Below are 26,358 nucleotides of genomic sequence, written 5' to 3'. Positions count from 1 at the left end.
ATTTTCCTTTCTGTATAGCACTGTATTAACTACTGATAGACTGTCATACTTAAATAAAACTTAAACTGAGTTAGTTATTTGACATCATGCCTGATTATATTCAAACATACAACAGAAGTTTCAACCCCTTAGGAAAAAGCACACATATTGGTGTTTCCTGTTTCAAAGGCCTTAGCAGAAAAGGAACTTCAAATTTTATAAAAAATAACAGCCCTGATCCAGGGAAAGACACCATCCAGAACTGACAGGCATGAGACTGTGATCAACAAAAACAAGCTCTGTGGGAGGACTTGAAGTATTTTAGCCCTACCAGGATCTCCATGTTGAAGATGAGTGAACACCTGGTAAGCTAAGGATGCATATAAACTGTTTGTTTTATTCAGAACCACTTTTTTTTTAAATAAATAATACTTTGCTTTATGAAAGCAGACTGATCACTGGATAACCGTGTCATTACCCTGAGAGATCAGAACTGCAGGCAAAATCATAACGAATTGCAGGGATCTGCAAACTAAGGCCCTGGTCTGAGACAGGTGATGGCTGGAAGCCTAAGACCTAGTGAGGTGCACTGGAGGAGACCAGGAGACCAGAGTTGCACCTAATTTGAGGACTGTGACAACCTCATTGATGACTTAGGCCCCTATCTTGCAAACAACTTATGCTTCTACTTAAATTTAAGCATGCGAGTAGTCCCACTGATTGCACTGGGTCTACTCTTGTGCTCAACATGAACCTGTGCACATTTACTGAAAGATTGCTGGATTGAGTAAATAATGAGATTAAACAGCATGTGCACTATTCTTGGAGAAGAAAACTCTTACTGAGTCTTGATTGGTGGAGTAATATCCACAATGTTCCATTTATCATGGAAATCATATGAAATCAAAATATAGGGTTGTGTAGCAAGGGGGCGTTGCCTTCCTCCCTGACAGACCGGGAGAGAGCCACGACTGCCCTCTGGTGGGCAGAACTGGGAAACCCATGGCCACCCCACCGAAAGCACCAGGGCAGAGCAGGGAACAGGAACTATAAAAGGCCGGCCCTCTAGCTCAGCTGGTGCATAGTAGTAGCATGTCTTTCCCCTGCTACTGGAGCCTTGACTTGATAGAAGCTACTACAGAGACCTGGAAGGATGGCTGGAGCTGCTGGATGCCAGGGATTACCAAGGAGCTGTTTGGGCTGTTGCTCGTTGTTTACTCAAGCAAGACCAACAACCACCCCAGGTACCTGGACTGAGTGTAGGAAGGAGCCTAGGAAAGCCAAATAGGGTTTGGCTGTGTGACTTATTGCAAGCAGGCCAATGTGTTGCGGTTTGATTTTTCCCACTGACCCAGTGGCGGACCATTGTTAGGGCACTGGGCTGGGATGTAGTGGAGCAGGAGGGCCTGGGTCCCCCTGCTGTCCCACTGTCAGGGGTGACAGCCTCCCCACTTTGTAGTCAGGAGGCCTGCATTGGTCTGGACCCTGCCTGAACTAGGATGGCAGATGGTTTGCTGACTCTCACACCAGAGAGCTAATCTCCCCACTGTTGCTCTGCGGGACTGAGGGCCAGAACCCCTTTCCTGAACTAAGTGCTGCCCTTCCCTGATTGAGGGCTGGGGGAATAGACTCGCTATTGTTCTGCATGACTCACCATAGGTCAGAGCCCCTACTGGATTACTGCCCTGCCCTGACTGAGGACCTGAGCAGAGAGACTTGTTGCTGGTCTTCCAGACCACAAGCCAGAGCCATTAACTGTGTGTCGCCTCGCCCTAATTGAGGGCTCTGGGCCTATACTTATCGCTGCTCAGTGTGACTGCAAGCCTGGTAAACTAACTGTGAGCTAATTTTCCCCTGAACCGAAGCACTCTGGAAGTGTTGTAGCAAAGGGCGTGTGGTCTCCCACCGTGACCACCTTACAGGTTATATGTTTGGAATAAACATTTTTGACACACAAATGCTGTGTCTTCACTGATCAGTATTTGACAGAAGTAGCGATAAAACCTGTAACTGTGAATAAAAATTCAAATGACACATGGACAACTTAGTCACAAAGCTACAAATGTGATAGAGGAAGAAAAAATCTCATAAATCAGAATAAAGAGGCAAATCTGAAACTCATTACATATGTTGCAGTATTCATGTATCTTTCACTCAAAGTAGATATTCCAGGAATAATGGAAAACTGTAAAATACTTCAGTTTATAACCACTTTGCCTCATTTTCACCTAAGACAGGAGGTTCAACACTTAATCTTCCATAAGATATACAATAACCAACCTATCCTAATGACAACTAGTAAAGCGGATTGTGACAAAACATATATTATTATCACTGCCAAAGTAGTAAATATAAGACAATTGAAGATGTACGACTATATTTAAGTCTAGTCACATTGTTTTGGACAAACAAATAGAAATTACTGACACTTGAAAGAAATATCAGGAAACACTGCATAAAGAGGTACATAGGACAGGGTAAATAATTTAAAAAAACTGATTTAAATCAAGCAAGTTAAATCAGTTAAGGCCTTGTTAAACTAATTTGAATATGTGCACCACTGCAAATTTAGATTAAAACGTATAACTTACTAAATTATAAATGCTATTTCTTAAAAACACTCTACTACTGGTAGGATATTTTATTTCAATTTTACAAAACTGCTATAGGCAAAAATAATTACTGAAATTAAGGACCTGATCCTGCACACATTTAAGCAGGACCATAACTTTATAGTGGTCAAATTAAGCATGTGCATAGGAGATTGCAGCACCAGAGAATAAAACCATTTTTTTTTTGTTAAAACAACAAGGAGGCTGGTGGCACCACAAAGACTGACAGATTTATTTGGGCATAAGCTTTCATGGGCGGGGGTGGGACTCCACTTCAGATGCATGGAGTGAAAATTACAGATGCAGGCATTATTATACTGACACATGAAGAAAAGGGAGTTAGCTCACAAGTGTAGAACCAGTATTGACAGGGCCAATTCAATCAGGGTAGATGTAGTCCCCTACCAATAATTGATGAGGAGGTGACAATTCCAGGAGAAGGAAAGTTGCTTTTGTAGTGAGCCAGCTACTCCCCGTCCCCTGAAAAAGTTTTCAGTCCATGTGCTCCATGAACTGTTTACTACTGACCTTTCTAGAGATGGTCAGTAGCTAATATAAACTGGGAGTTTGATTCTCCAGCTCTCACTTAATCTTCAGTTGCCTGTGATGCCATACTGAACATATGGCTTCATTTTTAGTTGACTAATGACTAGAAATAAAGGCTCAAATTTAATTACTTTACTATTAGACAAAGAGGTTTGGGGATTGCCTCCAATGCTCCCCACTCCTATTCTCCGTCCAGCTCAGCATTCACCTGAATCCCTGTCTGTTGTTTCACCCTGTTTACCATCAAAGAACAGAAGAGATCATTCTGAGGCACTTTTGCTGATAGCTTAACTTTACTGACCTTTAGAGAGGTACAAGTCCCCTTTTTGGTCAAGCATGTGCTTGATTTTTAAACCAATCAGTACATTTATTGTTGGTTGGTTAAAGAGTACAAGGATGGAGGCTGTTACCACAAAACATGCCAGCTAGTGGGTCCCCAGGGGGCCATGTTCAGCTCGCAATGGCAAAAGTGTAGCATGCTCTGACTATGCTCCTTTCCCCACCCCTCCTTGTTTCCTATACAGGGATTGGTATAGGACAGTCAGGACTCTTCCATACCATACTCTTCCTCAGTTAGGAAGATCTATGTGCTTTCTTTCTTTTCTCCCGTGCCAGAGTGGCATAATGGCTTTAGATTACAGCTCAGGATCTATTTTACTTACCCATTAAAAAAAAAAAAGACTATGAAGGAAAATAAAATACTTATAATGCAATCAATAAACTGTCAGGACAGTCAGAACCAAGCAGTTCCCGAAGTAGCCAGACAGGTCCAGATGAAGTGACCAAAGGGATATTCATTCTTTTGCACAACCTGTACATCCTTCACATCATGCATCAAAAATGGCTGCACCAGCTTCTCATACTCAAGAACCCCTACAAAACTGCATGTGGATGGGAACAATTTATTTTGCACATCCTGCAATGTTGTTTTCAATCATGACTGATGGTATGCAATTGTGGATCATTGTGCATCAAAAAAAAAAATCAAGGAAGATAGACCCAAGAGAGAGGCAGAAACAAACATCAGAAGACCATTACAAGTACACTGGAAAAACAAAACCCAGGCAAAGCAAGAACATGTGGAGGTGAATGGAAATACAAAAAAATGTTCTTATACTGAAATATAAGAAGTAGCTTAGAAGAGCTATAGCGATGGGGTCTCTTCACTTGCTATAAGATCTTGAATATACAGCTCTGTTAACTTTTTCTTTTTAAGTGATTATACTCAGTTTTCTCTTTAATAATACACACTACACCAGTCGTTTTCAAACTGTGGGTTGCGACTCAGTACTGTGTCACGGAATGTAAGGCACTGGGTCGGGGTGGCTCTAGTCAGCACCACCAAACCAGGCCATTAAAAGTTCCAGCAGCAGTGCTGCCCAGCTAAGGCAGGCGAGTCACTATCTGTTCTGACACCACGCTGCGCCCCACAAGGAGCCAGCAGCAGATCTGGCTCCTAGGCAGAGGGGTGTGCTGCCCCCACCCCGAGCACCGGCTCTGCACTCCCATTGGCCAATGGGAGCTTGGGGGGCGGTACCTGTGGGCGAGAGCTGCATGGAGTTGCTTGCGTGCTTCCACCTAGGAGCCGGACCTGCTACTGGCCGCTTCTGGGGCGCAGCACAGTCCACGCTGCCAGGACAAGCAGGAAGCCTGCCTTAGCACCCCCACTGCGCCATTGACTGGGAGCTGCCCAGGGTAAGCCTGTGCCCCAATTCCCTGTCCCAGCCCTGAGTCCCCCAAACCTAGAGCCCCCTCTTACACCCCAAACCCCTCATCCCTGGCCCTACTGCTGAGCCTGCATCTCCAGCCCAGAGCCCTGACCCTCTCCCACACCGCAACCCCCAGCCTAGAGCCCCCCCACACCCTGAACCCCTCATTTCTAGTCCCACCCCGCAGCCCTGAGCCCCTCCCACACCACAAACCCCTCATCCCCAGCTCCCAGGGTCACGGGCATCAACAATTTTCTTCAACTGGGTCACCAGAAAAGAAGTTTGAAAATCACTGCTCTACACTATAACTTGCACTTTCATGTGATATTTTAGTTGATTGATTTGATGATGCATTTTTGTTATTGAGTGTGCCTCTCCTTAGAGGCATAAACCAAATATTTTATTTACATATATGATTTACTATACTTTAAATCTAAATTAAAAATCTAGAAATTCAGAACTAAATATAGTATGAATAAATGTGTTAATCTTAGATTAACAATGTTACATGGGTAGTAAACATTTGTCCTCATTCAAGACTTATCTAACTGCTTCTACGTTCAAATTTGTACAGCATGGGTGAAGACACAAGCAGGTGCCAACATCCCCTTGTCAAAGACTGACCACCCATTTGTGAGAGAATTTCTTGACAGCAGGGTCTGGAATGGGGTGTGCGATTCCTGGACACAACTGACTGAGACATACATTCCTGAAGTGAACCTGAAAGAAAACTGAAGCTTAAAGACAAGAAAATTGCTGTTATTTTTGAATGTTGTGGTGATGAGGCGAGATCAGTTCTGAATGTACTGCTTGCACCATTAGAACCTGATTGCAGTTGACTTGTTTACTTTTTTTGGTGGATACAGTGTTTTTTAGATGATGATAATCACTCAACTATTTCACAGGCTGTAGTCAAAGCTGTAAATGAGTACCAGATTGATCATGAAAATGTAGTAATTGATACCGACAATACTACTTACATGAAAAAGGCATTTGATTCTGTGTTTTTTCTTAGAAAACACTGTTTCTGAATTCTGGGCATATCCTCTGTTTGACACATTGTTGAAGGTATTGGTGAAGCATTTAGAAACATTTATAGAACATGTTTTTGAAGCACTTTACAACTTGGATAGTACAAAAGTGAGGTACCTCCATTTTATGAACCAGAAACTACAAGAGTCTCCAGATGGCAAAGCATCCAGACCTCCTAGCCCACAAACGGGAACAGCTCATTCCATGCTGTTCGGGTATCACTCTAAGAACTTCCAGTACAAAAGTTTTTAATGAGGAGTGCAATAGCAGCTCTCCAGTTTCTGTGTGAACTATTCAGAAAATGCTGAATGAGCCAGCTAAGTATGCATTGTTGAAAGTACACATCACTTTTCTAGCAGAGTTATGTGAATGAAGTCTCAGTTTAAATCTGACATTCAAGAGCAGGAAGCCTTGCAGTGTTAACACATTTGACCTTCCGGAAGAATTACAGATATTTCAGTTCACATCAAGAGCTCCCTTTCTTCAGAAAGCACCTCAGAGTTCTTCAAATTTTGAGAGGCAGAAAACTTATCTCCTGTTCGACAAACTTCTAGATCTCTTTAGAGGTCGTCAATCTTCTGAAAAGATTGACAAATATTTCTCATTTGGACAAGAAGATCTGAATTTTCTGAGACATGTAGATTTGATTCTCATCATGTTTAAAAATACAGTTGTCTGGCAGGATATAAACAATGCCTGGCTTTTTCTGAGGTACCTGAACAGGAGCTAAAACTGTAGAGGGGAAAAAATTGTGCCTGAAGCTATTTAAAGTGCAGCTATTTTTGTAGCCCTCAGGTGTTTTGGCTTCCAGTGAAAGACAGAATTCCAAACTGCATAAATGCTGTCACATAAATGCTGGCCTCGAATTGCATAAATGCTGTCTCAAACTCTGCAGATGCATAGTTTTTCACTGTACAATTTGATCCGTTCTCCTAAAGGAAATCACTAAGTGAGGAAAAACTTAAAGGCTTTGTTTTCTGTACTATAATTTAAATTAGAATACTGGATTGTACTGAAATGACCATGATTAGCAAAAATGACTCATGTAAAAGTATAAGCAATTTAAAATGACATTCTATTTTATTTTTATTGTGCTGCTTGGTGTTCTGGAATGTAATTTAAATGAAACTCCAGAATTAGGGGTAGGGTATTGGTTACCAAGTAGTTGCAACTTTTTTGTGTGTTACTTTTTTCTGTATTGTAGTTTAAATACATGACCAAAACAACTGAAACCAGCATGATTATATTGTGGCGTTTTGACAAAATATGCAGAATTTTTAATTTTTTGGTGCACAAATCTCCCAGACATAGCACATTGTGACATTCCCCTCTGGTGTTATCTGAATCGGTGATCTCCTAGGCTTCTCCAGTCCTTACTCTGGAAGCCAGCCTTACCCTGCTCTGCTGTGAGAACCCCCACTCCTGGGCTGTTCACGCACAGCTGCTAGCATGTAAGCTGCTCCCAGCTACTTGCAAGCGAATGACAATATCTCCAGTCCCAGACACAACCCTGGGAACCTCCATCTTGCAGTGTCCAGTTATGTCCACTGGACACTGCAAGCTTATATAAGTTAGTCAATTTAACAAAGAAGTTGATATGTACCAGGCTTGTTCTCCCAAGGGGAGTCTCTAACAAACTTCAAACCAAATACACTGCTTCAGGTAGAATGAATGAACAGATTTATTAACTATAAAGGTAGATTTAAATGACTATAACTCAAAGTATAACAAGTCAGATTTGGTCAAATGAAATAAAAACAAAGCGCATTCTAAGCTGATCTTAACATTTTCAATGTCCTTAAAAACTCACATGCTTCTCACCACAGGCTGGCTTTTCAGTCAGGCTCTCCCATTTGATCAGCGTTTCAGTCACTTGGTGGTCGTGATGTCTGTAGATGTAGGTGGGAGAGAGAGAGCATGGCAAAATGTCTCTCCCTTTTATCATGTCCTTTCTTTCCTCTTGGCTTTGTGCATGCGCGCCTCCCTTCAGAGTCAGGTGAACATTACCTCATTGCAGTCCCAATCTGCCCAAAGAAAGGAGATGACTCCCTCAGGGGTCTAAGATTCTTCTGTTGCTGCCTCAGCCAGTATCCATTGTTCCTGTGAGGCTGGGCTGGGTTTGTCCCATCCATGCCCTGATGAGGGATGAACTGCCTCTCTGTTCTTGGAAAGTTTTTGCATGAGCTTGCTTTAAACCATAAGGATATATTTTCAGCCTCATAACTATATACATGAAATTATAACCTATAACAATTACTATAAAAACTATGCTCAGTGTATTATAAGCCTTCCAAAGACACCCAACATGACAAACTTTGCATTGGATACCACACAATCATTTTATACAGATGACCATGATGTAGGGTGTTCCCACGAGGTACAGAGCATCACACATACATTTAACTCAATGCACATGAGTAGTCCTGTTGACTTCAATGAGATTACTCATGCATGAAGTTGTGTATGTTTGTAGAAATGAGATCTAAATCTGAACCACTGAACTGATGGAAATATTGGCCAATCATGTGTACATAGTTGACATAAGCAATAAAACAGCTTTTTTTCCTTCTGTAATATCTACTGCAGGTACAGAGAATCTTTTCTAAACTTGTACTAGTCATTCTAATTTAAGAAAATGACTAGGTGTAAACAACTAGTCTTATTTTGCTAATCAACACACAAAAAACAAGTGCAGATGAAGATAGTTTAGAAACTTTCTCAGTTTAGTTTACTGAAACTTATTCAACCTTTACCTACTGTATATTTTTATTATATAGCACTTAAGCAAGTTTGATTTCAATGTACAGATTTTGTTTTGTTTTTTCAGCAGTGCAGAAGAATACTGTGGAGAATGAAGAGCCAGCAACCCATATTAACATGAGTGATGCTTAGTCATAGTTTATGGGATGAAAACTACTAGTCACTATAAAAAAAAATTGATACAGATGTTGTATAACATAAATGCAGGAAAGCAAAAACATTTAACACAAGTTGGTTTCAGTTTTGCAGATTAATTCTAACAGTCTATCTTACATATACTACAATTTGATTTAAAAGTTAATTTCCAGTAAATCAGAAATACAACATTCCCCAATTTTTACTGAAACAATTAAGCCTCCGAATAAATACATTTTTGGACCCCACCCTTGCCAACACTTATGCAATTGCTTAACTTATAAGCACATAAGTAGTCTCATTTGACTTTTGTAACAATCAGGCAGACTAGAACCCAGAAACACAGGAATTGTGAGTTGCTGACCTTTTTTGTTAGAACCACTAGACGCTTAGGCTAGCTTTCCATGGGGGAACCCTATGAATCTAGGCTCTGCAGGACATAATTCCCAGCAAGGGCTAAAGGGCCGCCCTTCACAGGTCATTAATTGGCTGATGCTAGTATTTAAACCATCAGGAGTTGCCCAATGATTAGGGCACTAGCTTATGACTTGAAAGACAAGCATTCAATTCTCTGCTCCACCACAGACTTCCTGTGTGATCTTGTTTCAGAGAAGCAGCCGTGTTAGTTTGTATCCGCAAAAAGAAAAGGAGTACTTCTGGCACCTTAGAGACTAACAAATTTATTTGAGCATAAGCTTTTGTGAGCTACAGCTCACTTCATCGGATGCATACAGTGGAAAATACAGTGGGGAAATTTTATATACACAGAGAACATGAAACAATGGGTGTTACCATACAGACTAACAAGAGTGATCAGGAAAGGTGAGTTATTACCAGCAGGAGAGCGCCGGGGTGGGAAGGAACTTTTTGTAGTGATAATCAAGGTGGGCCATTGCCAGCAGTTGACAAGAACGTGGGAGGAACAGTAGGGGGGAAATAAACTAGGGGAAATAGTTTTACTTTGTGTAATGACACTTCCACTCCCAGTCTTTATTCAGCCTGAAGGATGGCCCATCACTCTCACAGATCTTGGGAGACAGGCCACTCCTTGCTTACAGACAGCCCCGCAACCTGAAGCAAATACTCACCAGCAACTACACACCACACAACAAAAACACTAACCCCAGGAACCTATCCTTGCAACAAAGCCCGTTGCCAACTGTGTCCACATATCTATTCAGGGGACACCATCATAGGGCCTAATCACATCAGCCACACTATCAGAAGCCTGTTCACCTGAGCATCTACCAATGTGATATATGCCATCATGTGCCAGCAATGCCCCTCTGCCATGTACATTGGCCAAACTGGACAATCTCTATGTAAAAGAATAAATGGACACACATCAGACGTCAAGAATTATAACATTCAAAAACCAGTCGGAGAACATTTCAACCTCTTTGGTCACTCGATTACAGACCTAAGAGTGGCAATTCTTCAACAAAAAAGCTTCAAAAACAGACTCCAACAAGAGACTGCTGAATTGGAATTAATTTGCAAACTGGATACAATTAACTTAGGCTTGAATAAAGACTGGGAGTGGATGTGTCATTACACAAAGAAACTATTTCCCCTTGTTTATTTTCCCCTCTACTGTTCCTCCCACGTTCTTGTCAACTGCTGGAAATGGCCCACCTTGATTAACACTACAAAAGGTTCCTTCCCCCCGCCCCGTGCTCTCCTGCTGGTAATAGCTCACCTTTCCTGATCACTCTTGTTAGTTTGTATGGTAACACCCATTGTTTCATGTTCTCTATGTATATAAAATCTCCCCACTGTTTTTTTCCACTGTATGCATCCAGTGAAGTGAGCTGTAGCTCCCAAAACTTATGCTCAAATAAATTTGTTAATCTCTAAGATGCCACAAGTACTCCTTTTCTTTTTGTGTGATCTTGGTCATTTAGGCCCGGATCCTCAAGTGTACTTAGGCACCTAACTCCCACTGATCAATGGGAGTTAGGCACCTAAATACCTTAGCCTCTCTGTTTCCCATCTGTAAAAGCAGGGAAATACTATTACCCCTGTGACAGGATGGATCACAGAAACCCCATGGGGGTTGCCACCTGATGTGCCAAGACTACTTCTGCTCCTGGTTTTCTGCCCTGTCAGCTTAGGACTTCAGTGCCCTGCCTGGTTTGAGCCAGACCCGCTAGCCTGCTGCAAACCCAGATCCAGTTCTGAACCACGTCCCATAACAGCTGTAGGCTTTTTGAAAGCAACTTAGGAAGTGTTCCTGTCCTTGACACTCAGATGCCCAACTCCCAATGGGGTCCAAATCCTAAATAAATCCATTTTACCCTGTATAAAGCTTATACAGGGTAAACTTATGAATTGTTCACCCTCTATAACACTGATAGATATGCACAGCTGTTTGGGGGGGGGGGGCAAAGTATTAATACATACTCTGGGTTAATTAAGTAAAATCATAGAATATCAGGGTTGGAAGGGATCTCAGGAGGTCATCTAGTCCAACCGCCTGCTCAAAGCAGGACCAATCCCCAATTTTTGCCCCAGATCCCGAAACGGCCCCCTCACGGATTGAACTCAAAACCCTGGGTTTAGCAGGCCAATACTCAAACCACTGAGCTATCCCTCACTGATTTTTTTCTTTTTCTTTGCATGTAAAAAAGCATCCCTAAAGTAATAGCACGTCACAATATATTGAGATGGCATTTGTACAAAGCAGGAAAATGTATATAGAGACAAAAGAATTCCTCTTAAAAATGAAGACTACATTGCCTTGAGAGTTCAATTTTCTCTCCAGTATCAGCCTCATCCCCAACTGATGTTTACAAAGCAGGCAAAAGCTGCATAGAGAAGGTGCAAAATCCCATTGATTTTTACGGGACTTGTGCTCCTCTGTCACTTAGGTGCTTTGGAAAATCCAACCCAAGTGCTCTATGTGCTTCATAATCTTGATAAGAAATTCTACTAATCTTCCGTTGTCTGTCATTGAGGGAAAACATTTCAGCTAATTTGTGTGCAGTTTTAGTTTCCTAGAGCATGGCAGGAATGCTTAAGCATGTACACTGTAGCTTCTAAAAAACAGAATCAGTTATTAACTACTAAAAATACTGTACGTGGCACCTACAATCCAAACTGGTTTGAATTTTGGGAGGTAGAACTGTGATTTAAGTCCCCAGATCCCAATCTGTCCTTGCAATTTTGGTTCTGGGTCAAATCCAAAACTAGAAGGAACTTTCTTTCAGTTTGCAGTTAAGATGGAACTGAAACTTCACAAGAAGAGCCAAACTTCCAGAAATCTTACAAAGAAAAGGAGTACTTGTGGCACCTTAGAGACTAACAAATTTATTAGAGCATAAGCTTTCGTGAGCTACAGCTCACTTCATCGGATGCATTTGGTGGAAAAAACAGAGTAGAGATTTATATACACACACACAGAGAACATGAAACAATGGGTTTATCATACACACTGTAAGGAGAGTGATCACTTAAGATAAGCCATCACCAACAGCAGGGGGGGGAAGGAGGAAAACCTTTCATGGTGACAAGCAGGTAGGCTAATTCCAGCAGTTAACAAGAATATCAGAGGAACAGTGGGGGGTGGGGTGGGAGGGAGAAATACCATGGGGAAATAGTTTTACTTTGTGTAATGACTCATCCATTCCCAGTCTCTATTCAAGCCTAAGTTAATTGTATCCAGTTTGCAAATTAATTCCAATTCAGCAGTCTCTCGTTGGAGTCTGTTTTTGAAGCTTTTTTGTTGAAGTATAGCCACTCTTAGGTCTGTGATCGAGTGACCAGAGAGATTGAAGTGTTCTCCAACTGGTTTTTGAATGTTATAATTCTTGACGTCTGATTTGTGTCCATTCATTCTTTTACGTAGAGACTGTCCAGTTTGGCCAATGTACATGGCAGAGGGGCATTGCTGGCACATGATGGCATATATCACATTGGTAGATGCGCAGGTGAAGGAGCCTCTGATAGTGTGGCTGATGTGATTAGGCCCTATGATGGTATCCCCTGAATAGATATGTGGACAGAGTTGGCAACGGGCTTTGTTGCAAGGATAGGTTCCTGGGTTAGTGGTTCTGTTGTGTGGTGTGTGGTTGCTGGTGAGTATTTGCTTCAGATTGGGGGGCTGTCTGTAAGCAAGGACTGGTCTGTCTCCCAAGATCTGAGAGAGCGATGGCTCGTCCTTCAGGATAGGTTGTAGATCCTTGATGATGCGTTGGAGGGGTTTTAGTTGGGGGCTGAAGGTGATGGCTAGTGGCGTTCTGTTGTTTTCTTTGTTGGGCCTGTCCTGTAGTAGGTGACTTCTGGGTACTCTTCTGGCTCTGTCAATCTGTTTCTTCACTTCAGCAGGTGGGTACTGTAGTTGTAGGAATGCATGATAGAGATCTTGTAGGTGTTTGTCTCTGTCTGAGGGGTTGGAGCAAATGCGGTTATATCGTAGCGCTTGGCTGTAGACAATGGATCGAGTGGTATGATCTGGATGAAAGCTAGAGGCATGTAGGTAGGAATAGCGGTCAGTAGGTTTCCGATATAGGGTGGTGTTTATGTGACCATCGCTTATTAGCACCGTAGTGTCCAGGAAGTGGATCTCTTGTGTGGACTGGTCCAGGCTGAGGTTGATGGTGGGATGGAAATTGTTGAAATCATGGTGGAATTCCTCAAGAGCTTCTTTTCCATGGGTCCAGATGATGAAGATGTCATCAATGTAGCGCAAGTAGAGTAGGGGCATTAGGGAACGAGAGCTGAGGAAGCGTTGTTCTAAGTCAGCCATAAAAATGTTGGCATACTGTGGGGCCATGCGGGTACCCATCGCAGTGCCGCTGATTTGAAGGTATACATTGTCACCAAATGTGAAATAGTTATGGGTCAGGACAAAGTCACAAAGTTCTGCCACCAGGTTAGCCGTGACAGTATCGGGGATACTGTTCCTGACGGCTTGTAGTCCATCTTTGTGTGGAATGTTGGTGTAGAGGGCTTCTACATCCATAGTGGCTAGGATGGTGTTTTTAGGAAGATCACCAATGGACTGTAGTTTCCTCAGGAAATCGGTGGTGTCTCGAAGATAGCTGGGAGTGCTGGTAACGAAGGGCCTGAGGAGGGAGTCTACATAGCCAGACAATCCTGCTGTCAGGGTGCCAATGCCTGAGATGATGGGGCGTCCAGGATTTCCAGGTTTATGGATCTTGGGTAGCAGATAGAATACCCCAGGTCCTGGCTCCAGGGGTGTGTCTGTGCGGATTTGTTCTTGTGCTTTTTCAGGGAGTTTCTTGAGCAAATGCTGTAGTTTCTTTTGGTAACTCTCAGTGGGATCAGAGGGTAATGGCTTGTAGAAAGTGGTGTTGGAGAGCTGCCTAGTAGCCTCTTGTTCATACTCTGACCTATTCATGATGACGACAGCACCTCCTTTGTCAGCCTTTTTGATTATGATGTCAGAGTTGTTTCTGAGGCTGTGGATGGCACTGTGTTCTGCATGGCTGAGGTTATGGGGTAAGCGATGCTGCTTTTCCACAATTTCAGCTCGTGCACGTCGGCGGAAGCAGTCTATGTAGAAATCCAGGCTGCTGTTTCGACCTTCAGGAGGAGTCCACCTAGAATCCTTCTTTTTGTAGTGTTGGCAGGAAGGTCTCTGTGGATTAATATGTTGGTCAGAGGTGTGTTGGAAATATTCCTTGAGTCTGAGACGTCGAAAATAGGATTCTAGGTCACCACAGAACTGTATCATGTTCGTGGGGGTGGAGGGGCAAAAGGAGAGGCCCCGAGATAGGACAGATTCTTCCGCTGGGCTAAGAGTATAGTTGGATAGATTAACAATATTGCTGGGTGGGTTACGGGAACCATTGTTGTGGCCCCTTGTGGCATATAGTAGTTTAGATAGCTTAGTGTCCTTTTTCTTTTGTAGAGAATCAAAGTGTGTTTTGTAAATGGCTTGTCTAGTTTTTGTAAAGTCCAGCCACGAGGAAGTTTGTGTGGAAGGTTGGTTCTTTATGAGAGTATCCAGTTTTGAGAGCTCATTCTTAATCTTTCCCTGTTTGCTGTAGAGGATGTTGATCAGGTGGTTCCGCAGTTTCCTTGAGAGTGTGTGGCACAAGCTGTCAGCATAGTCTGTGTGGTATGTAGATTGTAATGGATTTTTTACCTTCAGTCCTTTCGGTATGATGTCCATCTGTTTGCATTTGGAGAGGAAGATGATGTCTGTCTGTATCTGCGAGTTTTTTCATGAAGTTGACAGATTTCCACTCTATACGGCTAAATTCAGTGCCTTGCATAATCACAGGTTTCAGAGTAGCAGCCGTGTTAGTCTGTATTCTCAAAAAGAAAAGGAGTACTTGTGGCACCTTAGAGACTAACAAATTTATTAGAGCATAAGCTTTCGTGAGCTACAGCTCACTTCATCGGATGCATTTGGTGGAAAAAACAGAGTAGAGATTTATATACACACACACAGAGAACATGAAACAATGGGTTTATCATACACACTGTAAGGAGAGTGATCACTTAAGATAAGCCATCACCAACAGCAGGGGGGGGAAGGAGGAAAACCTTTCATGGTGACAAGCAGGTAGGCTAATTCCAGCAGTTAACAAGAATATCAGAGGAACAGTGGGGGGTGGGGTGGGAGGGAGAAATACCATGGGGAAATAGTTTTACTTTGTGTAATGACTCATCCATTCCCAGTCTCTATTCAAGCCTAAGTTAATTGTATCCAGTTTGCAAATTAATTCCAATTCAGCAGTCTCTCGTTGGAGTCTGTTTTTGAAGCTTTTTTGTTGAAGTATAGCCACTCTTAGGTCTGTGATCGAGTGACCAGAGAGATTGAAGTGTTCTCCAACTGGTTTTTGAATGTTATAATTCTTGACGTCTGATTTGTGTCCATTCATTCATATCCATTCATATAACCGCATTTGCTCCAACCCCTCAGACAGAGACAAACACCTACAAGATCTCTATCATGCATTCCTACAACTACAGTACCCACCTGCTGAAGTGAAGAAACAGATTGACAGAGCCAGAAGAGTACCCAGAAGTCACCTACTACAGGACAGGCCCAACAAAGAAAACAACAGAACGCCACTAGCCATCACCTTCAGCCCCCAACTAAAACCCCTCCAACGCATCATCAAGGATCTACAACCTATCCTGAAGGACGAGCCATCGCTCTCTCAGATCTTGGGAGACAGACCAGTCCTTGCTTACAGACAGCCCCCCAATCTGAAGCAAATACTCACCAGCAACCACACACCACACAACAGAACCACTAACCCAGGAACCTATCCTTGCAACAAAGCCCGTTGCCAACTCTGTCCACATATCTATTCAGGGGATACCATCATAGGGCCTAATCACATCAGCCACACTATCAGAGGCTCCTTCACCTGCGCATCTACCAATGTGATATATGCCATCATGTGCCAGCAATGCCCCTCTGCCATGTACATTGGCCAAACTGGACAGTCTCTACGTAAAAGAATGAATGGACACAAATCAGACGTCAAGAATTATAACATTCAAAAACCAGTTGGAGAACACTTCAATCTCTCTGGTCACTCGATCACAGACCTAAGAGTGGCTATACTTCAACAAAAAAGCTTCAAAAACAGACTCCAACGAGAGACTGCTGAATTGGAATTAATTTGCAAACTGGATACAATTAACTTAGGCTTGAATAGAGACTGGGAATGGATGAGTCATTACACAAAGTAAAACTATTTCCCCATGGTATTTCTCCCTCCCACCCCACCCCCCACTGTTCCTCTGATATTCTTGTTAACTGCTGGAATTAGCCTACCTGCTTGTCACCATGAAAGGTTTTCCTCCTTCCCCCCCCTGCTGTTGGTGATGGCTTATCTTAAGTGATCACTCTCCTTACAGTGTGTATGATAAACCCATTGTTTCATGTTCTCTGTGTGTGTGTATATAAATCTCTACTCTGTTTTTTCCACCAAATGCATCCGATGAAGTGAGCTGTAGCTCACGAAAGCTTATGCTCTAATAAATTTGTTAGTCTCTAAGGTGCCACAAGTACTCCTTTTCTTTTTGAGAATACAGACTAACACGGCTGCTACTCTGAAACCAGAAATCTTACAGCAACCCTCCCAAGAACAACTGCTCTCAAGAGGCTTCCAGTGGTGCTGGTGGCTGGTGGAAATGGATTTTACAAAATATTTCCATTTGGGATCAGAATCTTAAGAAACTGAATCAGGGCTTCCCGTTTGATATTCTTTAAGTCAGGCTAACTTAGGTCTAGTAATTTTTTTTTTCAGTACTTATGTAGCACTCTATAGCTGGAGAGCTCGAAGCATCTGATACGCTGGTTAAGTATTCTCTCAATTTAAGAATGGAGATGCTGAAGAGCAGAGAGGATAAACATTTTGCCCAAACTCTTGCCAGAATGAAAGTCGCCTGATGTAAACACTAGGCAACACTGCTTCTTTCCTAATTTAGAGCCAGACATCCATCTAATAACTGATTTAATATTTAATTGGTAGAAAGTAAAAGTTTATATTACAGTATTTTAAATAATAAGTTTATAGGCTGGTATGAATTTAAACCCCTGCAACTCTTTTATCAGTGTACAATAAGACTGCCTCACAGTCACCTGTCTTGATAAGTAAGAAAAAAAATACACTGTAGCTGTGGGAAGTAGCTGGCCACCAGTACTATACTTCTAAGTAAGATCTTGTTGAAGACTTAAGAAGTGCTTTAGTATGCACGGTATTATCAGTTTCTTCATTCTAGTGATTCAGGCCGAGTTGAGGGTAGATCAATGTTGATTCCGGGAATGACAATATGACCTTCGCCATCTACGAGAGTGTCCCACTGATCAAAACCTTTCTCCAGACCTAAATGTTTCTGCAAGAAGGCCAATGAAGCTTTGTTGCTAATATCTATAGCTATGTTTGGGTCTATTTCTCCCTTTAATTTGAAAATCTTTCCAACAAAGGAACCAACCAGGAAAGTAAAATCTGGAAAACTCTGATGTACTGATCCCTTGATAGTGATCATTTTTCTTTCTGTGCCACTGAAGTAAAGTTTCTTCATCTTCAGAACATTTGAAGCCCAATGGAATTTTTCTGAGTTGATAAACAACAATGGCTGGTGGACCCTGGCATGAACTTCATCACCTAGAGCAGTGGTTCTCAAAGCCAGTCCGCTGCTTGTTCAGGGAAAGCCCCTGGCGCGCCGGACAGGTTTGTTTACCTGCCACATTGTAAGGGACTGCGGAAGACTTTTTACGGCCTAGCTAGGGAATTTCTGCTTTCTCGAGCCGAAGGACACAGCTGCTTTGTTATTGTAGGATATGGATAGTTATTGAAGGACATAGCTGCTTTGTTATTGGGGGATATAACTAGTTCCTGAAGGACACAGCTGCTTTGCATGGCTCTTTGCCAGGTAGCGGAAAGCCCCCCTCTTTGGGAAGTACCTAATTCTATATTCATGAGCTGTTTTTGTGTAGTGCTTATTAACGCTGACTGTCTGACCCTCCGTTGGACTCCGTCCCAGGCAGAGCTCCGGTGTGCTGGGTTCCCCGCCTTCGTGACTGCAACGCTTGGAGTCCCCGTTGCAGGTGGGTCACTAACCTTCAGTAAAGCCAGTAACTCACAGCTCGTATGTAAGCCTCGTTTTTCTCGAAGTACTCCTGCTGGACCTGTGGTGCTTTGAGCATTGTGGCCCAGAACATGCGTCCATAGGTTCGGCCGATCACGGCTCCCACTGGCTCCGGTTCACCGCTCCAGGCCAATGGGGGCTGCAGGAATTGGCGGCGGACCGGCTTTGAGAACCACTGATCTAGAGGAAGCATCCATGCATCCAGGGCAATGCCACACTTGAATCTAGCTTCTTTGCTAAGAGCCTCAATGGCTGTGGCAGCACCAAAAGAATGTCCCATCACAGCTATTCTGTCACTATCAATAGAACCCTTTAAGACAGTCCAATCAAAGTTTAAAGGTAGAACATTCACTACATGTTTTCCAGAATTAATATCAAGAATAAAGTCAAGAGCTTTGATACACTCTAAGTGGTACCAAGTAGTAACAGACAGCAAAAAGTGAATTACCAAGCAAAATACAATAAAACATACAAGTCTATGTCTAATCAAACTGAATACAGATAAAAACCTCACCAGTTCCAGTAAGTTTTCCTTTACAGACTAATCTCCTTCTAGTCTGGTTCCAGCAATCACTCACACCCCCTGTAGTTACTGTCCTTTGTTCCAGTTTCTTTCAGGTATCTTTGAGGGTGGAGAGGCTCTTTCTTTAGCCAGCTGACGACAAAATGGAAGGGTCTCCCAGGGGTTTAAATAGACTTTTTCTTGTGGGTGGAGACCCCCCTCCTCTCTTCTATGTGAAGTCCAGCTACAAAATGGAGTTTTAGAGTCACCTGGGCAAGTCACATGTCCATGCATGACTGAGTTCCTTACCAGCCAAGCCACATTCCTGGGAAATCCCATATGTGGATTGGTGTCTCCAAGTTCATTGTTGGCTTAAGGGCTTCTTGATTGGGCACTTATTGAGAATAGTCTTTTCTCAGGAAGCTGACCAACTGCTTCACTAAAACCTACTCAGAATCAAACAAGTATGCAGCCAATATTCATAACTTTGAATACAAAAATGATACATGCATAAAAATAGGATTAATAGATTCAGTAGATCATACCCTTTACAAAAATATGTTACATGGCATATGTAGCATAAAACACATTCTAGTTATGTCATATATACATTCATAAGTATATTTCCATAAAGCCTTATGGGAGGCACTGTCACAACCCCCAGCTCACAAGGGTGTTGAGGGATAGATGTGACAAATATTGCAGTTCCCCACAATATCTTTGAATAAATTTATTGTATTAAGTTTCTTTGGCATGAACTGTATTAAAGGCAAAGACTATGTATTATTGCGGGCCAGGACTGTATGTCCCCTCTTTCTAGAAAGGAGATGTGATGTGAATCCTGGGAAGTGTTATAAGCTTCAAGGGACTAAACTGAACAATGTGCCAGATGAGAATGGACTTTCTGCACAAACAGTAACCAGTGGTTTGCCTGGGGAATCTCTAGAGCAGTGGTTCCCAAACTGGGATTCGCAAAGCCCTAGGGGTTCACAGAACGTTACAGGGGGTTCGCCAGAAAAATTTCACTAATGGCGGCCAGTGAATCCCAGGCATTGGAGGCAGCAGGTGGGACCCGATTGCAGGGCAGACAGCCCGAGCCCCAGGGAGAGCGGGGCTGGGCAGTTGGGGCTGACAGCCCGAGTCCTGCCCCCATCAGCAGGGGAGCCGGCAGCTCAAACCCCAGGGAGAGCAGGGCTGGGCAGTTGGGGCTGGCAGCCTGAGCACCAGCAGTCAGCGGGACCTGCAGCCCAAGCTCAACGGGGTCCAGCAGCAGGAACCTCACGGAGTGTGAAGTGCAGAGGAAATTTAAACTTAAATCCCTGGAAATATTCATTTTTAGGAGGAGGTTCATGAGGTTTCACAATTTAGTGAAAGGGTTTTGCGGGCTGTTAAAGTTTGGGAAACACTGCTCTAGAGGAACATGAATACTGCAAATTCCTTACCTCAGGTTATGCAAAAACCCAGCCTTCTGAAGCTATGCCCTGAGGAGAGGATCACTGACTGCTAATTATCTGTTCCCAGAGTTTCAAAATCAAAGGCCCAAGCTGTACAAAGAAATGACCTATCTGTTCCTTGCGGGGTGGACTAGTTCTGAGCTGGAGTTGACCATAGAAAAAACCCTTGGTGAGGTTTGAAGGACTGGCTCCTACCAAAGCCCATATTGGAGCTGGGGGGCAGGGATGATCTCTGGTAAGTTTTATGAGCATCTTTGTAGGCCTTTTATTGTTTAATGTATTTTCTCTGTGATGCTTTTACCTTAAGAACAAATGTGCTTGCTTACAAAGAGCTGTGTGGTAACTTGTGACTGTTGGCAATTACAGCTGTTTGTAGCCTTAGCAAAGCAAGGCACAGACACCAGCCCGTTTAGGCAGTCTGGCTTGCTGAGGATATCAGTGTAAACAGGGAAGTATGCAGCCTGGAAAAACCCCACTCGGGAAGAGGAGAGATACAGGTCTCTATGCAAGAGAGGTGATGGCTGGAGCCTAAAGTGGTTGACCTGGAGGGACAACAGAGGGGGAATACAGGTGCAGCTGTGACAGAATAAAGATTGTGATGCATTCAAATACTGTAGTGATGGGGGCTTTAGACAGTAGAAAAAAACTTGTGAAGAATGCCTTTGTACAGAGAGTAATTTAAAAATAAAGATCTTGACACAGCAGTCCTTGAGAGGTTCTATGGAATCTAACATACAATCACCTCCTCCAGAACCAAAGTTGTTTTTCTTTCTTGAAAGAAAAATCCTGAGATGGGAAAATTAAAAAAAAAAAATCCTGATACAGAAAAATCAGAAAAGAGAAGTCCTAACCCCATGATTATAGTTCAGCTCCTTGACCCACGCCTAATCTTTATCCTTATGTTTCAGATAATGTATCCATTTAGATCTTTCCCCCTGTCTAAGGATGGGAGTACACCTCATCTGTATCTGAGGGGAATGGATCAGTGATCTTTCTCGGTGCAAGGCTGGTCGTTGGATAAGAGTTAAATCTTTCTCACCTGAACCTGCCAGTAGAATGGATAGGCTAGTTTATTTCTCTCTCTATCCCCTCCCCATGAAGCTGAAGATCTCAGATAGTGTCTTCCCCTAGTGCCCAGATATGTAGGAGGGGGTTAGTCTCCCTCATCAGTCCCCTTGGAACCAAAAAGAAAAGGAGTACTTGTGGCACCTTAGAGACTAACAAATTTATTAGAGCATAAGCTTTCGTGAGCTACAGCTCACTTCATCGGATGCATTTGGTGGAAAAAACAGGAGAGATTTATATACACACACACAGAGAACATGAAACAATGGGTTTATCATACACATACATAGTGTGTATGATAAACCCATTGTTTCATGTTCTCTGTGTGTGTGTATATAAATCTCTCCTCTGTTTTTTCCACCAAATGCATCCGATGAAGTGAGCTGTAGCTCACGAAAGCTTATGCTCTAATAAATTTGTTAGTCTCTAAGGTGCCACAAGTACTCCTTTTCTTTTTGCGAATACAGACTAACACGGCTGCTACTCTGAAACTTGGAACCAAAGGATCAGTCTCTCTCCCACTGGGGCCCAGATTAACTGTTTGGTCTCTTATACACACGCTCTCACTCTCATCCCCATCCCACTCCCAAGAGCCAAAGTATCTATCTCCCTCCTCCACACCTTATATTAGGGAGGAGGAGCGGCAGTCTCTCTCTGACTTGGGCAAGGACTGGAGGGTAACCTCATTTGATCTCTTTTCTCCTATAGATGGGAGAGAGATTGATGGATCTCTCCCCACTCCCAACAGGGTGCAGGGGAGATGGTCACTCCTCTTTATTGCTTCCCTGAGCTAGGAGGAAGGAGCACAGAGCCACATTTTTTTCTATCTTCCTGCAACTGTCTCACTGTCCCTAATGCCAGGGGCATCAGTATCCCTCTTTTTTTTTGAGGCTAGGGTTGAGATTGGTCAGTCTGTCTACACCTTAGAATCTGGAGGGTAGGTCTATCTCCCCTTATTCCTGAAGGGGAGTATTTATATCTCTTTCACTACAGGGTCATGGGTGTGCTCACTACATATAAGGTCTGAGTGGAAGTAGGGGTGCTGGAACTGGAGGTGCTGGGGATGACTCCTGGAGCATCTCCTGGCTTGAAGTAATAATAGCAACCCGATACATGGCTTCCATCATTTACAGGATGTACAGTTTGTACAATGACTTTCAGCACCCCCCGCCCCAAAAGTTGTTCCAGCATCCCTGAATGGAAATTTTTACTTCCTCTCCCCTGAGGGTGGGTGTCAGTATATGCCCTGCCTATGCTGCCTGGAGCAAGGGATAGGTGCAATCATTCTCTTCCTTCTTCAGGGGTTAGGATCAGTCTCTTTCTTAGGGACCACAGGATGGCCTCTTCCTTAGGGAGTAGGGGGTCAGGATTTCTTTTCCATGACAGTGGGGAGTCTGACTCCAATCCTGAACTTTGTTTCTTCCTTTTATGCTATAATGCCAGGTCTTCCCACCCACAAATTGCAACACCCAGGACATACACAGTCTTGCAGCATCTGGCATAGGGATGTGCCAGAGGAGGGAGGAAGAGATATACCATCAGCTCTCTTGATATTCTGGGCTGCCAAGCAGTTACTTGGGGGTCTGTTGCAGCCTGAATATCAAATAGACCAGCCCTGGTATATGTAAGTGGCCAAACCAGCCACTAGCAGTCTCCAAAACCCTGAAGTGCTAAGATGGCAAAAAAGCCACCTTTGCCCTCTATCTTACTGAGGTTGGAGTCAGTCTCTTCATTTCCCCCTCCCCCGTTTCAGGGCCTGGAAGGCAATCTCTCTCTTCTTCCACCTGCAGTGGTGGCTGGGGTAATTGTAGGACTCTCAGTTGCTCGCTCTCTCTCTCTCTACGGCTGTTTCGATAAGTCTCTCTCTCCCTCTAGATTCAGGGCGTTAGTGCGCCACCTCTTCCCACAGGGCTGGGGAAGTTGGTGAAATCTTGGACAAATCAGTGGCAAAACCCTGACGACTTCAACGGAGACAGGATTTCATCCAGTCTCTCCCTACCTTGGAGCTAGAGAGAGTGGCGGCCCCTCTATTGCTATGGAGATGAATGTGTTGGTTTCTCTCCTCCCCGACCCTTGAAGGCTCCCTCCCGTCAATGGGGGAGTCGGGGTCTCCCTTTTCCCTCATCCCTGCAGCTCGGCTGGGCTCTCTTTAGTTTTCCCCACCTCCTGAGGGGAGCGGAAGCGCTCTCCGCTTTCCCCGGGGAAAACGGTTCGCTTTGCTGTCTTGCCCGAATATTAGAAGCGGGCGGGCGCCCCAGCCTTTTCCACCACGCCCAGACCGGGCTCTGTGTTTGGGTGTGGTGTGTGCGGACAACGGCGTCTCTTGCTGCCTCCTGATGTCGGTCTCACACCCTCCCTCCGGGGCCGGGCACTGAGGGTGGCCGGTTTCGGGAGCGAGGGTATGTCTGGCTCTTAACTGTCTCTCCCTTTGCTTTCAGGAGGTGTCCGCTCTCTTGCGCCTCCTTTTGGAGGAGCAGGTGGGTAACGGCCTCTCCCTCACCGCAGGCCGCTCCCTTCACTGACCTGGCTCGGCCCTGTACCGAGCAGCTTGCCGGGCCTCTCGAGAGAAACGGGACACTTACCTCCTCAGCCAAGCGCCGACGGTTTGCGTCCCAGGACTAGAGAGAAATGAGTTCCGTCAGATCCTTCCACCTGCCGAAATACGAAGGTGCCGCCGCTGCTCCCAGGCTCGAGCGCCGGGACTAGCCAGCGCTGCGGAAGGGTACATAGAAGGGCGGGGGAGGGGAGGGCGGCGGCGGCGGAAGCATCGTTGAGCAGACCGTTACGGAGAGAATCGTTGGCGCGCGACCCAGCCAGACCAGCCTTCGCGCGCCCCCGTCCCATCGTGGGGGGGGGGGGAGCCAGGCGCGTGCGGCTGCTCTGCTGTCTCTGATGCCGCCCCGCCTGGGGAGCCACAGCGCCCTAAATTGCCGCACCAGGGCCCGGTACTTGCTCCGTCTCTGAACGCTCACTTTCTGCCACTGACCCCTTCCCACAAGTCACCCCCAGCCAAGTCACTGTCCGTCCCCTTAACTTGCTCCCTATCCACGGCTCCTGTAGCCTCAGAAGCCCTCTCTTCCCATGAGGAAAACTCCTGCTGTGCCTGTAGGTGCTCCACTGTCTCAGGGTTAGATCCCCTGTTGCACGTGCCCAGGGCCAGGTTTCATTAGCCAACCAATTTTATGACTTGTTCTGTTGTCAGGTTGCATGATTCCTCTTTAATTAACCACCAGAAATGTGCACATTTGATGGACCAAATTCTGCCCAACGGGGTAAATGCTCAGGTGCAACTTTCACAGCCATTGCAAAGGCAGCATTACTGCATTCCTGTATTGTGACCTACTATACTCCACAGTCTTTCCCTGTTTAGTATTTCTGCCCACAGAGGGAACAGGGCATGTGGTGTGAGCTATATCCCCAGGCAAAATCATACACAACATGCTTCTTCTTTAGACCCCACTCACAGCTCTTGTATAGAAGGGTTTGCAGAGATCCTTTCCCTAACTTTTGGAAGGAAGCAGAATCAGGGCAGTAAGTTTTAATCATATACTTCCTCTGCTTGCAATTTTTTAGTGCAGCACCACTGCACCCTCGCATTCCTAGTATCCTTTAATTATGTAGAGTCCATCCTCTCCACATGCCCTCTAAGGCCTGGTCTGGTCCAAAACAATAATTTAATTTAAAATAAGAATATGCATGGACTACCTCCTACCCAAAAATCAGAAGGTGATGTACGAATATCAAAGGTAACTGTGCTTAAGAAATAAATCAAAAATATTCTAACTATAGCCATACATTTTGTCACAAGCCTGAAGTCAAACAAACAGTGGTCCCTAAACAACATTAAAGGACCATTGTCAACTTGAAATCAATTTTAAAATATTAATCAAAAGTACTTTTTCAAGTAATATACTTGCTCATGAGTCCCCAGTTAGTTTTTGTGGATTTAAAATCACATTTTCCTATTTTAATCATTTTTTCTTTCCTTGACTGCTATATGAAACAAAGGAAACTAACCAGGGCTTCACACCTGCAATAAAATCTGTGCATGCAGCATCATATAGTGAACTAAGGATCTTTCAGCTCATGCCCACATTATCCACATGGGGCGAGTTATAGTACAGCACTTTGGTGCACACTGCTATTCATACACTGCACTGCGTGGCAGTATAGACATGCCCAGTTTCTGAAGTGGTGGCAGCCACATTAAGTCTGTCCCTTATGCAAGAATACTTAGACAGGAGAGACAAAGTTCCTGCTGCTCTTGCCTCTTTCTGGCACACCTGCACAGAATGGCCTCTGTCTAGCACACCCACTAAAACCTGTCAGAGAAACAGGGTAACTATCTAAAGCAAAGTAGGGAAATATGGTGCCCATCTAATACACAGCGTGGAATGCTTGGGATACCTTAACAGTACTTTCCAATTTTTGAATCTGTTTGTTTTTTAAATTTTGCCTCAACTTGACATTTCCTAGGTTTCAAATTTTTTAATACAGTTTCATTTTATTTTTCCTCTTTAATTTATATATATTTGCAACCTGTATCATAACAAATTATTTTGTCTTTCCATTTAGCTCTTATGGTCTTAATTTTTTTTAAATTCACTTATTTGTTTTGAATAACATTCTTTGCATTGCCAATAATTAAGAAAGGCAAGGAAGCAGGGCCATTCCTCCCACTTATTTAATAACGAGATAAGACAGGTGAACTATACTCTGCAACCCCAATCCAGCAAATGCTTACACACATGCTTAACTTTACTACCCTGAATAGTCCCATATAAGTCAAGGGAATTTTTCATGGTAGTAAAGTTAAGCTCATGCATGAGTGTTTGCAGGTTTGGGGCCTACGTTCATATGCAGGACGAAATGAGGATATTTTTAAGTGATATTCAAACTTTGAGTTTTATAAAGATTGTATTTTTTCTTCATGCTTTGCATATATTCTGTAACGCTCATACAGTAAAAGGATTATACCACTG

General features: G+C 43.8%; 1 protein-coding gene across 1 annotated transcript in view; it reads right to left on the bottom strand.

Annotated features, from left to right (window-relative positions):
* The window catches only part of DNAH8 (dynein axonemal heavy chain 8), a 617,537-nt gene extending 592,904 nt beyond the window's left edge, over positions 1 to 24,633 (bottom strand). Inside the window, exon 1 of the mRNA XM_043511607.1 lies at positions 23,959 to 24,633. The gene's annotated coding sequence lies outside the window, so the exon portion shown is untranslated. The remainder of the gene's footprint in view (positions 1 to 23,958) is intronic.
* Positions 24,634 to 26,358: the final 1,725 nt, after the last annotated feature.

This window comes from Dermochelys coriacea, chromosome 3 (assembly GCF_009764565.3).
Source record: "Dermochelys coriacea isolate rDerCor1 chromosome 3, rDerCor1.pri.v4, whole genome shotgun sequence".
Lineage (NCBI taxonomy): Eukaryota > Metazoa > Chordata > Testudines > Dermochelyidae > Dermochelys > Dermochelys coriacea.
This window is presented reverse-complemented; position numbering and strand designations above follow the sequence as displayed.